Genomic DNA, 14,008 nt, shown 5'->3' on the forward strand with positions numbered 1-14,008 from the left:
ACAGGTAAAAACAAACAAAAAATGTCATATGAGCATTGGGTGAATGCGGCTTCGTTTGGACGCTAGAGGCATCTGAAATGTCACCTTCCGAGGCGGGAATTTGGAATATGGCAAAGAACGGAGAGAAATACGAATGTCGGATCAAAAGATATCAAAGGAAACCCCATCCGAAGAATCCAATTATGCATAAGTGATGGCGAAACAGTGGCGGCGCCAGAAGGGGCACAAAGAAAGTGAATGAAACATGGAGAAAAGTGAACAATTTACACTGAGAAATTGTAGGAGGGGATGTTATATGGAACATGCATCCACAAATGTTAATGAAAAAGGCAACAATGGCAACGTTGTAGGAACACTATGGGAGGCGGAATGTAGGAATACAGTGTCTGTATAACGGAGAGAAATAGAAATGTCGGGTAAGAAGATACCAAAGGAACACCCATCCAAAAAAAATCCAATTATGCATAAGTGATGGCAAAGCAGTGGCGCCGCAAAGGGGCACAAAGAAAGTGAATGAAACTCGGAGAAAAGTTCTAGCATAGATGTTGTTCTCAGATGAGGCATTCATACCCCGATAGCACAGAAGTTTTCCGTAAACTTGCCTATTGTTCGTCATACCAAATAATGTGAAAGTTTTCATTTTGTATATGCGGAAAATGCAATGCAAACTTGGAATGTTTGTGGCAAATTAAATATCATTTGCAATTTTTATGAAAGAGTAAATTTAATGCAACAAATTTCATACAAATGTAGTTTCAAAACTTGGCAAAAGCAAACATTTGGCATTTTTCTGCAAATTTGCTTCCACCTATCTAGTCCGCTTGACAGTTTCAATTCAAACTTTGAATGTCTTAGCAAATTAAATATTATTTTCAAGTTTTATGTTATAGCAAACTTCATTCAGCAAATTATATACAGATGTAGTTTCAACAATTTGCGACTACAAACTTTTGCCAAGTTGTCTTCAAGCTACCTACCCACAATTCACTGCGCTTGGACGTTTCACGAAAGAGACGTCATATGTTTGTTTTCTTTATGTGTTGCGGCGTGTGAGTGCTGTTGGACGAGTTCCTGGACATCAAAACATTGAGAGAGAGAGAGAGAGAGTGCTGTACAAATTGGTAAGTGCACAGTAATAGTTAAATATTCTTTTATTTTGTATAAAATAAAAATGTTACAGGAGTAAATGTGAATTATACGATGTTCGTGTAGCGCTTGCTAGTGAATCGAGTCGGACCTTTCAATCTGATAGCGCGAAAGGTTTATTGGATGCAAATATTTTACTCTTTGTTTTACTTACCTTTAGAACATTTACAAGTAGAACTGATTGATTTCTGTGTGAAAGAACTTAACATGATGTGAAAACAATGATTTAATGCACAAAGTGACGTGCAGGTTTACTTTTGGCGCACCACACGAAATAATTGTTGAAAAATTGATACTTTCATTGGTTTCTTTTATATTGTCTCCTAAAAGATTTCGCTAGGTTATATTTGAAAATATCTCACTATGAATAGATAAAATTCAAGGAGGCCACCAGAAGTAATTGTTGAAAAGTTACGATTCTTTTTCGATTTCCATATAAACACGCCTTCGTGGTGTATGACATAAGAACTACAGTCCAAAAACACAACCAGCCTGTCCTAAATGACCACAAAAAGCACGAGTGCGATCTAACCGAGCCAGGGAGGTGCAATGCTGGTGTGCCTGCGCGGGGTACGTCCGTGGGAAGTGGGCGCGTCAATGATCATGGGTATACGCGTAAGCGAGGGTAGTAAACCTAAATGGGTTTTGGCAAAGATACGAATTTGAATAGAACTTGTCATGGTGTCATACTAGTAACGCTCCACATATAAACATAATATTCAGCTTCTGTACACTGTGCAGAAGAACACCGCTGCGCCTGTGGAAAATAACATATAATAGAGTCATCTTTCATATGCACTCAGTTATTTTATCGAGTGACGCGGTGGCTCAGTGGTAGAGTGTTCACATCCGGTGCTTGGGGTCCCTTGTTCGATCCAGCTCGCGCGGTGTGGACTGTGGTGCTGGTGGGTTTTCTCGGGGTTCTCCCGTTTCCTCTCACATTCTTCGTTCCACCATTTCACTCATCTCTCATCACCCTCTCCTTTAGCCTAACCGACATAAACGTGGGACGTAAAACTTAAAGATTTCATTTCTGTTTTTTCAGTTATTTTAGCACAGAATTGTGCTTTGGTCCAGGTCTTAGAAAAATGTAAATCTGGTCCTGACAATTACACACGACACAGGGAGAAATATCAGATTAAACTGACGAACGTAATTTTGGCAAATACAGTACAACCATGTTAATAAATATTGCTAAACGCGCGAAGAATATTGAAGGTAGATTGTACCACTGATTTAAATAATTTGCATATTGTTTTCCTGTAAAGCATTTTTACAGCGCATCTTAAGTTTTTTAGGCATCTTTAGTCTATACAATTAATTGCAGGGTACGAAGAGAGTAAAGCAGTTGCTGGATAGTGAACTTTCGCCAATTGTATTCTTGAAAAAAAAAAAAAAAATTAAATGAAATGAAATCTTTTGCTTTTAGTCTCACGGTTATGCCAGCTATGCTCAAGGTGACGGTGATGATGAGAAATGAATAAAATGACGGAATGAAGAAAGTGGGAGGAAACGTGAGAATCCCGAGAAAACTCACACACAAGGTTTTTGTCCACCATAAAGCTCACTTGGCGCTAGCTGGGATCGAACTAGGGACCCCATGCACCAGAGTGAATGCTCTACCACTTAGCTACCGCGGCCTATTACACTTTTGTTCATAAGTAGACTATTCAATTCATTGTGTTGGAAAGTTGAAGGGGGGGGGGGGGATCTGAGATGTCCCGTATTCTCATGGAGAAAATATGCCAGGTTTATTTACGCTGTAAGATGTTAATTTCATGTAAGAAATTTTAAAACATTTATTTATTTCATACAACACGAATTGTATCTTTGTTTTAAATTAATAGACCCCTTTTGGTATTCATATTTGGCGAACGTCAGTCAGGCTTCTGGATGACTTGATCTACATTTGTTCATTTCTCTGCCGAGGTCCTTCATGGCTAAGCCGTTAGTGTACGCATCTTCGGCGTGGGTGATCTGTGTTTGCTTCCCGGAGGGAGCTCATGTGGTTCGGATTCCACTTTAATCAGTAGGTCCCGTCTCACATAGCCTCGCTGCTGAAAGGGACGTTAAACACAAAATCAACTCAATTCCTTTGTCTGCCTCTACCATACACACTACAGGGTACAATTTTCGGACTTTTAAGTTAAAATTTTCAGAGTACACGTACGCGACACTCTAAATTTCCCGTATAGATTTTGGCGGCATACCAACGTAAAATGTCAAAATGGCGGCCATTTTTTCAAAACAGCGAGTATCTACGCTACGAAGCGCAATTTTCAGTCTTTTACGTTGAAATTTTGACGGTGGAAGCACAAGATATGCTAAATTTGCTGTATAGATTTTCTCGGCGATTGAATGTAAAATTTCAAAAAGGCAGTGAGTAGAAAATTGCTGCAAGTTGTGACAATGACAATCTTGAAATATAAATAACATTTTAACACTTTTATCCCAAAGACATTGAAATATTTCGAAAAAAACGATTAAACCCGAAAAAACCCATATGGGCCCAGGTGTGTTGGGCTTTTTCAAAAAAGCCCGGGTTTTTTCAAACCCTGGTTTAAAAACACTGAATTATACAAAATAATCCACGGTTAGTACTAGTTACATATATTTTAATATAAGGTGTATGAAAATGCGGTATCCATAAAAGTGCTAGTAGTTTGAATTAAATTTATAGTCTGGAAACTTGTTTCAATACTTGAAATACATAGTCGTTATAAATATTAAGTATTGGAATTTTAAAATGCGCGGATTTGTGTCGTGTCACATAGACTTTTACTTTTTTTTTTTTTTTAAAAAAAAAGGTAATATAGAATTAGTCTTTAGTTAAGTAAATAATGATAATTTTTTACGACTTCGCACAATAAACCTTAAACGTCATTTGTGTTTATATTGTAAAAATAAATTGCGGAATTCTCATAAAGGAAACGGACCAGAATATATTAAATTGCACCATACGTTCCAAATGTTTAGAATTTTCTTTGTGAATTTGAATTTGGAGGTTTTCGTAATGCACACCATGGGCCATAATATAAACATTTTCTTCAGTGTTTAATGGTAAATGTAATGTTTTTAGGTTTGATACCCTGAGAGAATCCTACCACACAATCAGAAAAGGGGGATGAAAGGAGCTTATAATATTAAATGCTTTTCGTTTCAGATTAAATACTTTTAGTTTCTGCCCATTCAAGTGTAATAAAGCAAACTGCTCAATCGAGGTCTTTTAAAACTGAAAATAGGTCTATTTCTCGTGGTTTGTTTCTAGTGTTTTGTTTTAATGAATGCATTTTATAACATTTAACCTATTGCACTTTGTTGTACGTTTACTTTGGAACGCAAGATATTTTATAGAGGATACTGTTGTTGAAATGTTGCAGTGTGCGAAGCACTACAAGTGACGAGTCTAGGAGGAAAAAAAAAAACTTTTTTTTTTTCAATTTTTTTACAATTCGAAATCTGAAAGTGACCGAAGTTGAGTCATCTTTTGATATGAAGGTTTTTTGGTGTTGAATATCAAATCAATCCTAGTAACGCTCACTTTGGTCTTATTCGGCTAGACTCTTTGCATTTGACGACTGCTGTGGTATTTGAAAAGTGTCGGACAAGGCAACCACTATGTTCAAATAATGTGTGTAAAAATTAGAATAAACCATTTGATGTTTAACATTTTGATCAAAAATATTCTTTTTCAATGCAGATGCTGTTATGAAATCACATCCCAACACAACCCAAGATTCAATAAAGAAATATACAAGGATTTGTGAATCAAGCCAAAACGAGGTTAACTCGAAGGTGAGTAAGCAATTTTACGTTCAAGTATCACTCGGTTATTTCATTACAGGTATAATTTATTAGTTCATTGTTTGATGTTGTGTTCACTCGAGATGCACACAATCTCGAAAGTCGAAAACCCCGGCACGCCGTATGCTTTCTTCATTTGTCACTTTGTTAAACGAAGGTTAGAGACAAAAGACGACAACCAATCAGAGTCGATTTTACAAATTGACCGAAGTTTACTTAAACGAGGTTTACTGAACTTCGATTTTCAATGGTGCAACAAAAGTCCGGGAACCACGTTTAAACTTGAAAGTTTAATTTTGAACGCGTTTAAGTGAACGCTCGTTTAAACTTCGTTGGTGCACACGGCTGCGAGACTTAACCATGAACGTTGTTGGTGCAACATACATTTACACCGAGCTTGGTTATGACCCTCGTTCAACAGTTGAACTTCGTTGGTGCACACGGCCGTTTAAACGAGCGTTCACTTAAACGCGTTCAACATTAACCCCTTCAGTGCGTAATTTTCAGACGCGAACCGCTGTAAAAAGTGTAGTTTTTTTCGAGAACTTTGGATGTTGATTCTAAATCTGTTTCAAAATCACTTACATCAGAATCACTAATTAATAACTCTTCCTCGATGTCAGCATGGTTGAAATATCGTTTTGAAGCCGTTACTGTGCTGTCTGCTCTCAAACAAAACAAAGAATGAAAACTGTATTTGACGAAGCACAAACTCTATTTTAATTTCTTTCTTCCTCTTCTTCTTTTAATTAAGCAACAATTGAAACCAGCTGAGCGCAAACTCGCTAAATATTGTCGGGATAACATTACTCATACTATGGGCAAGTATATTCGCCATACGCAATACAAACTAGCCAAAGCAAAATGAAAGCATAAATATACGCCATCCGCACAGCAGGTGTGTTTTGAAGACACGAGTTAACTCGCCACCCACACTGAAGGAGTTGAACTTTCAAGTTTAAACGTGGTTCTCGGATCTTCGTTGCACCATTGGAAATCGAAGTTCAGTAAACCTCGTTTAAGTAAACTTCGGTCAATTTGTAAAATCGACTCTGATTGGTTGTCATCTTTTGTCTCTAACCTTCGTTTAACAAAGTAACAAATAAAGAAAGCATACCGCGTGCCGGAGTTCTCGACTCTCTAGATCGTGTGCATCTCGACTGAACATAATCAAAGAATGGACTAATAAATTATACCTTTAATAAAATAAGCGAGTAATACTTGGTGTTGCAATATTGGTAGAAGATTTTAGATTAGATTGTAGCGTGTAGTTTTATACGAATCCATAGTATAAGTAGTAGTAGGAAAGGGTTAGAGGTCCGCAGGGGTTTGTTGGGTTCTGTTCTCCGTGCAGTTTTACTATACGTTTACACGTCCATTTTATGTCGAGAACTGAACCCAACTAACCCGTGCGGGGCTTCTGACTTTTTCCTACTACTACTTATACTATGGATACGTATATTAAAACTGCACGTTGTTCTCGCCATAAAACGGGACAAATTAAAGACGTCTGCAATTTTTTCCATATATTTTACAATCTGTGGATCCGTAGCCCCTATAGTAACACTGCACTATAAAGATTACACTAAACTTATAACAAAGAACACATATAATGTGAATCTATTGACCGGGGGGAACTTCTCCGCGAGAACCATGAAATTCCCTCATGACCATATCCTATAGGTCAATGTTCCGTTAAGGGGGTCCAGTGTCTTTGACACCACTTGTTTCTATTGATTTTCGTTTGATTACATAATATAACGTTATATTAGGTTTGGTTAGATTAGTTTAGGTCTGGTTAGCTTAAGGGGGTCCAATGTAGTTTTGGACCCCCTTAACGGAACATTGACCATCCTATCATCCTCAATGTGGATTCCTAGTACATTTCATCCCCAGTATATTAAAATTCGCCACCACTAGAAAATAAAAAATGAAAAAAAAAAAAAAACTTCTGGAATCCACTGTTGGGGAAAATTGATTCAACAGTTATTCATATTTCATCGTGAAAATGTTATTCTAATGCCTTTAACATTCTTTTCCCTGTTGGTGTTTGCCTACAATTCCTAGTTAGCGTAGGTAAAGTTGAGGAGCTCTACCATTTATTCTTTCCATTTATGAGCTAACGACTTCTGCATTTTTAGTTTCTCACCTGTCCACCAGCTACGCACACATTTATAATATGTTTGCAAACTTATATATTATACAACAAGTGCAAAAACCACGCACGAATCTGTGCTAAATGGCCAAAACAACCGAAGTTTGTATCTATTCCGATTCGAAGCAGGGCACAATTTGAGTGATCGCTCGTGATTTTCTCCGCGAAAGCAGGCACATTAGCGATGGTGGTGTGTGCATAGGAAAATCAAAAAACATTCGTTACACATGTAAGTAATGTGTGATTATAGAAACAGCGTTAAAATGTATTGTTCATAATTATGCAATTATAATGCAAAACTAGTTTGTAGTGATCACCTACTACAAATTGGTAGGTATTTTTTGTACTAATTTGCTCATCACTCCAACATATGGTTCTACCGAATTTCAACGTTTTTTTTTTTTTTTTTTTTTTTTTTTTTTTTTTTTTTTTTTTTTTTTACATTTCCAGGTTAGATTAGAGCTTTCTTTTACCAGAGCATGCACTAAATGAAGAGCGCCATTACTTTAGGATGGCTCAGTAACGAATAAATAAAGTGTGGACGTATAGCATAAAAACTACTGTGTATAAAACACAAACCAAGTTATGCTAGGTGGCCACTAAAAAGCACGAATGCTATCTAACCTAGTTACAGTAGGAGCGCAGTAGGGAGCCCCAAGCGTTTGCGTCCATAGGGAGCAGGCGCGTAAGCACGGGGTATGTACATAAACGAAGACAGTGGAAGAGCACACTTACATATACTATAATTTCTTTATCACTAATAATTAACTTCAATATGCTGTGATAAATGGTAATTACTTATATTCACATTTTCATTCCTTCATGAAAGATATTTCACGTCGTTTTTTACCTATAAATTTTCTATTTGGTAGAATTGCCTGCTGAAGTGAACCATTAATTTGCTTACACCATGGCAAATTTGCCTGTTCACTACGGACGCACCTCGAATATAGCCGAGCAGCTTCACCTTGGCGTAAACCGTAATAGGTTCAAATATAGCTTGTAATGAGTAGCTTGCGAAGTTTGGTACGTGGTTTTGAGACGTGTGGCTTTCACTAAGTTTCTATGTGTCTTATACAATTGTACGCAGTATATGTGGTTTATTTCTCATCCAGTTATTCCTCGTAAAACTCATTACCCAGTTATTCCTAGAGTGTTATCAACCAATTGTGCGCAATTGGTTGATAACACTCTAGGAATAACTGGGTAATGAGTTTTACGATGAATAACTGGATGAGAAATAAACCACATATACTTTTTTTTTTTTTTAATCAGCTCATAGAATTTTCGACAATGAATTTTCTAAACAATTTTCCAGTAAAGGTTAACCTTAGGAGGGCATAAAAGTTATGTCTATAAATACAGTATTTTTTTTCTTTTTTTGTCAAAACTCCATGCAAATAGCATAAAAATCCTTATCCAATTATTTATCGTAAAACTTATTATCTAGTTATTCCTCAAGTGGTATTAACTTGTGCGTACAATTGTATAAGACACATACAAACTTAGCTTCATATAATGAAAGCCACACGTCTCAAAATTACGCACCAAACTTTGGAAGCTGCTCGTAACAAGCTATTTTTTAACCTATTACGTTTCGAAGGTGAAGCTGGAGGGCTATAGTCGAGGTGCGTATACCTGTAAGCAAATTAAGGGTGAACTCGTGCAGACGGTTCTACTAGACCCTCTAACCCTTTCCTACTACTACTAGTACTACTACTTAACTATGGATGAGTATAGTAAAACTACACGCTACAATCTAATCTAAAATCTACTACTACTAATATTGCAACACCAGGTATCACTCATTTATTTTATTACAGGTAGAATTTATTAGTCTATTCTTTGATGTTATATTCAGTCGAGATGCACGCAATCTCGAAAGTCGAAAACCCCGGCACGCCGTATGATTTCTTCATTTGTTACTTCGTTAAAAGAAGGTTAGAGACGAAAGACGACAAGCAATCTGAGTAAAGTTTACAAATTGACCGAAGTTTACTTAAACGAGGTTTACTAAACTTCCATTTTCAACGGTGCAACGAAAGTCTGGCAGCCACGTTTAAAGTTGAGAGTTTAATGTTGAATGCGTTTAAGTGAACGCTCGTTTAAACTGTGTTGGTGAACACGGGTGTAAAGGGCACTTTTGATGGTAATAAATAACTTTTCTTCCATGATTACTCATCAGTTGAAGCATGTGCTTCGGTTATTCAGCGATTTTTTTTTTCTTAAAGTAGCACTAAGAAACAGTTAAAAATTCAGTAGTCATTATGAAATGAAAGTAGTTGTCACTTCAAAAGCAGTGCAATCTTCATATCGTCCCTAGTATTCTTTTCAAATAATGAAAAAATAAAAATACTCGTGCAAGTTTGAACCAATGCAAGAAAATCCATATTTTCAGTGAAAGCACTTTATAACCACATGGAGGGTGTAATGGCGCTGATTTTTATATGTTTGTAGTGTGTTTGCTTACGAGGAAAGTACACGAATCATGAGAGTTGGATTTTTATGAAATTTTGTTGTAAAATTAAGTTCTAGTTGCTAAGCAGGACAGTAGTGGTCATTCGTTTCACAAATATTCCATTGAGCTGCTACATGCATACCATTTTGAAATCAGGTAGGCAATAAAATGTGAAGAATACCTGTTTGGATCCGTCAAGAAGGAAATATGGGCAGATCCAACACAACTATTGGAAATCGGGGTAGATAACTTATGTTTGAGGGCACTTCCAGTGCAATGTCACGATCTTAAACGCCGCCATATTGAATTGCAAACATAGTATAAATGAGAATGGGGTCACGAGGGGTATCAAAGACCACTGGAATTGTAAGCAAAGTCTACATATCTGCTGCCACTTGTGAGTTAATAGCTGTCTCACACAGGAATGTATGGAAGCCATTCGACCCTCGAAAACATCTTTTGGTGTGTTGTAATTAATGAAAGATAAGTTGCTTATTAAAATATCCCCGTGAGGAATCTTTGATGGATGGCCACATGTGATGGAATACTGAGCTAGGTTCGTTCTTTGTAGCCTGCCTGAATTCAAAATGAAGGATGTTTCTATTTATAGATAAAAATGTTTCATTATAGTAACATTTTTTTCGAACCTGTTACTTTGACATGTTGAACATTTTGTTGATGTTTATTCTAAACAAAATCCAAGTAATATAAAACAGGTTATTGTAATAGGCTCAGGGAAAACAATAAACAACTTAATAACTTTTATTCATGATCACAAACCATCCTTAAATCTGGATTCAGGCAAATGCTACTACGTACATTAAGTCTAGTCAATGCTGCAAGAGTGACGTTACATAGACACCACGCCGCCATATGCACTCTGTTCTTTGTTTCCTGTTCCCTGCTAGTTGCTTTAGTTCTTTCTTCGTGAGTTTTATTCGATTTTGTTTCTTAGTGGTATGAATTCGTTTTTGTTTTAATATTATTTTGCCTTGTATCTTTGCTAGCTCGCTACAATAGAAGGAATTTGCTTATTTTTCCATATCATGTGGTAGATATTTTCTCATGAGAGGATATATGAGTGGGTTACCAATCTGTTATTGATTTGAATCATTTTCTCATGCGCCTTTGCATCTAACGACCGTGTATTCTGTTAAACCATGTGTGGAAATAAAATTATGCTAAAACAATTATGTTTACAAAGAATATTCAGTTTGCGTGGTGTACATTTTCTATAACGGAAGAGGACGTCGGGTGCATATAGGGCCAAGCCACATTTTCCAACTTTCCAGATAATACGTTTTAAAAATTTAGAGCAGTTATGACCAACGTCTTGGGATTACGGAGTCGAAGATTACAAATTCCGAAACGTCGAAGGTCACAGGAGCCATTCAATTTTCAGGAACTTCTTTATATATTTCATCATTTTTCAAGACCGCTTTGGTATTTGTGGTAATAAAACAAAGTGTCTGCAACCATCAACTTTGTCAACCATTTTAGGAGATTCGGGGATATATACATTATCCCAAAACACCCTAAAAGCATAGGTGCTATAGTTGAAAAAGAGAGAAATAAAGTAATGCTCTCCAAGACTATACAACAAATGAAAAATGTTTAAAGCGAATAGTGTCCCTCACGAAACGTTAAGAAAAATTGTTGCTTTCGAAAATGTTCAAAAAAAAAGCATGATGTTTTTAAAAACTGAAAGCTATGTTGTTCCTTATGAAAAGCTAAGAAAATTGCTTCCTCGATTATTCACCAAATCAGGAATCACTTTTAAAAATCGGGTACCGAAGTTCATAGTCCTTACAATTAGTCTTGTGAGGCAGCAATTCAACTCTTTGCTTGTGTTTGTTCTAAAATTCCTGCAATAATTAGCATTAAAGTAAATGATTTTAATGTACAACATACATGTCATCATGAACCAAAAGTACAAGGGAAGTCTTATTATCTTTCGAAAATTTGACATACAACGTTTGTATATTTAAAATCACAAATTGGGGTAACAAAGAATCTCGAGGGTCCCATGTGCTACCTTCAGTTGTATGAGGATTCCAAAGTCTTATGGCCATTGAATCACAATTCAGTGATATAAAATCGCAGCCCGAACTGTTGGACTTAAACTAAATTTGGTGCGAAGGTATGTCTTGAAGAGCAAGTTATGTCTTGGAGAAAAAGAGAATTTTGGCCAGGTCGCCATCTTGAATGAAATAGGGCCGCCAGTCAATATACGATTAGAAAGTGCCTAGCGCGAACAACTAAGGCTAGAGAAGCGGAATTCGCTATCATGGTATATCATGAACAGTAGTTTGCGGAAAATTATAAAGTATTAAACAATTCGCAATCTTGAGTTTATGACCACCGAAAGTGGATCATTAGGTATAGGTTACATTAAAAACACGATCCAAAATAGCGGGAAAACCTATATGAAAAAGCTGCACAGGCTGAAGCGCTGGAGCTAGAGAAACGAAATTTGTTCTGATGATTGTATCATGAAGAGTAGTTTATGAAACAATTGCGAAATTTTCAAAACGATACCGTTTTTAATGGAAAATGAGCACCAAGTATCGGAAGCAAACTGAAATCATCGGAAGCAATACAACGTACGTGATTTATTCTGTAGACATGTAGACATAAAACTGCCATCCGTGGTCCTCAGATATTTCCTTGTCAATACGTGAGAAATTGACTCTCGTCTTAATATCATGTTGATAATCGAATGTTATAGCGCAAATGCATAATTCTTTGAATTTTCATTTCAGAGAAGGCAGAAGCAGAAGTACTCCAGTTTCCTTGGATGAGAGCAGAAACACCACTCGAGTTTCAATGGATGAGAGTGGAAGTGCTACTCGAGTTTCATTTGAGGAAAGCGGAAGCACTATTCGAGTTACTCTGGATGAGAGAGCATCCTCATCTGGAGGTGGCACTCACAGTAGCACAGTCTCAGTTTCCAACGGAAGAACAGTGATGGCGAAAAGTGGTGATAGGTCTGTTTTGAGTTTGTAGTTTTTGTTGGGTGCTATGTTGAAGGAAAGTTGCACATAATGAAGTGAGAGTTGTTTAGCTTGCATGCGTATGAAACAAGACCTATAACTAAACTTAAGACTTTGTTCATATATGGTTGAAACCGCATGGTGATAAGTTTGTTTTGTGCATTTAGTTTTTCTTTTTCTTTTCTTTTTTTTTTTTTTTTTTTTTGTGCTAATTTTGAAGGAGAGTTACACAAAGTGAGAATCGTTTAGCTTGTATGCGTAACGGAAGAACAGTGATTACGAAATATTTGTAACTATTTGTAAGAAGTAATCCGAACAACTTAAGACTTGTTTATATATGGTTGAAACCGCACACGGTTGATAGATCTGCTTTGTACATTTAGTTTTTGTTAGGTGATAATCAAGGAAAGTTGCTCATAATGAAAAGAGAGTCGTTTAGCTTGTATGCATATGAAACAAGAGTTAATGTTTACCATCGGGGTAGTTATCAACAAAGATGCATTGTACATAGTTTCCAGTAATATAACTGTTTTGTTCATCCACGAGATAATTTGCAGCATCTGTGCTGTAGGTAGTGTGCTATATTATGAACTGAAAGATCAACATCATTCAAATACCACATTCACTATGCTTTATATATATATATATATATATATATACAAACTCGTATTACTTCCGTGAAATTCATATAATTATATTAAATTTTGACAAAATGGTCGTATGGTATTTTGTGAGCTGGTCAATGATATCGGCAGAGAACTGGGTTTATAAATCTATCAGTTGGTATGACTCAAGCGGCTTGTAACTGCTAAGAAAAGTTACCCCCAAAAATATTCACCTGTTTTTCGAAATAAAGTAATTAGCATGAAAAGGGTGAAAGTGTGAAGTATTTTTATAATTGAGTGTGTAGGGAAACTGCATGGTACGAATGGATTTTTAGGTATATTGTACTCACCTCACGGACCTCGTTTTTGACAGCATCGACCAAAGCATGAAGACCGGCAAATAATAGTTAAAAACCACAATGTAGTGTTTTATAGTTTGTGACCTCGGTTCCAGATAAAAAACTGAGAAATGGAGAATTTTAACGTGTAGCAAAATATTCCTTACCAGAAAACTCCAACTTCCTACCTCAAATCGCCTCCGAATTTGCACCAAGCATGGCGAGCATATATAAAACACAACCGGATGTTTTTGTTTCTCAATATAAGATAGTATTTAGCTGAAGTAACTGATTGCAAGTAAGAATTTTGAAAATGAATCCTGTATCGTGCAGATGCTATGCAACCAGTTTGTGTGAGTGATGACTGGGTCGCTTCTCGATCAAGTGTGTGTCTATACGCCAGATATTGGCACACGTTTGTTTCTGGATGCATGTTCCGATAGTTCGGGGGAAAAGCTTCCGGGTGTGTTCTATCTCTGCTTGATGCGAAATCAGGTTGATTTGAGATA

General features: G+C 36.6%; 1 long non-coding RNA gene across 1 annotated transcript; it reads left to right on the forward strand.

The window, feature by feature from the left end:
- The first annotated feature begins 978 nt into the window (after positions 1 to 978).
- Positions 979 to 13,028, forward strand: LOC145670305 (uncharacterized). Its single transcript, XR_014128254.1, has 3 exons — positions 979 to 1,121; positions 4,847 to 4,941; positions 12,326 to 13,028. It is a non-coding gene; the product is annotated as an uncharacterized LOC145670305 (long non-coding RNA).
- Positions 13,029 to 14,008: the final 980 nt, after the last annotated feature.

Source organism: Thermobia domestica, chromosome 14, assembly GCF_964235325.1.
Source record: "Thermobia domestica chromosome 14, izTheDome1.hap1.1, whole genome shotgun sequence".
In the NCBI taxonomy this organism is placed as follows: Eukaryota; Metazoa; Arthropoda; class Insecta; order Zygentoma; family Lepismatidae; genus Thermobia; species Thermobia domestica.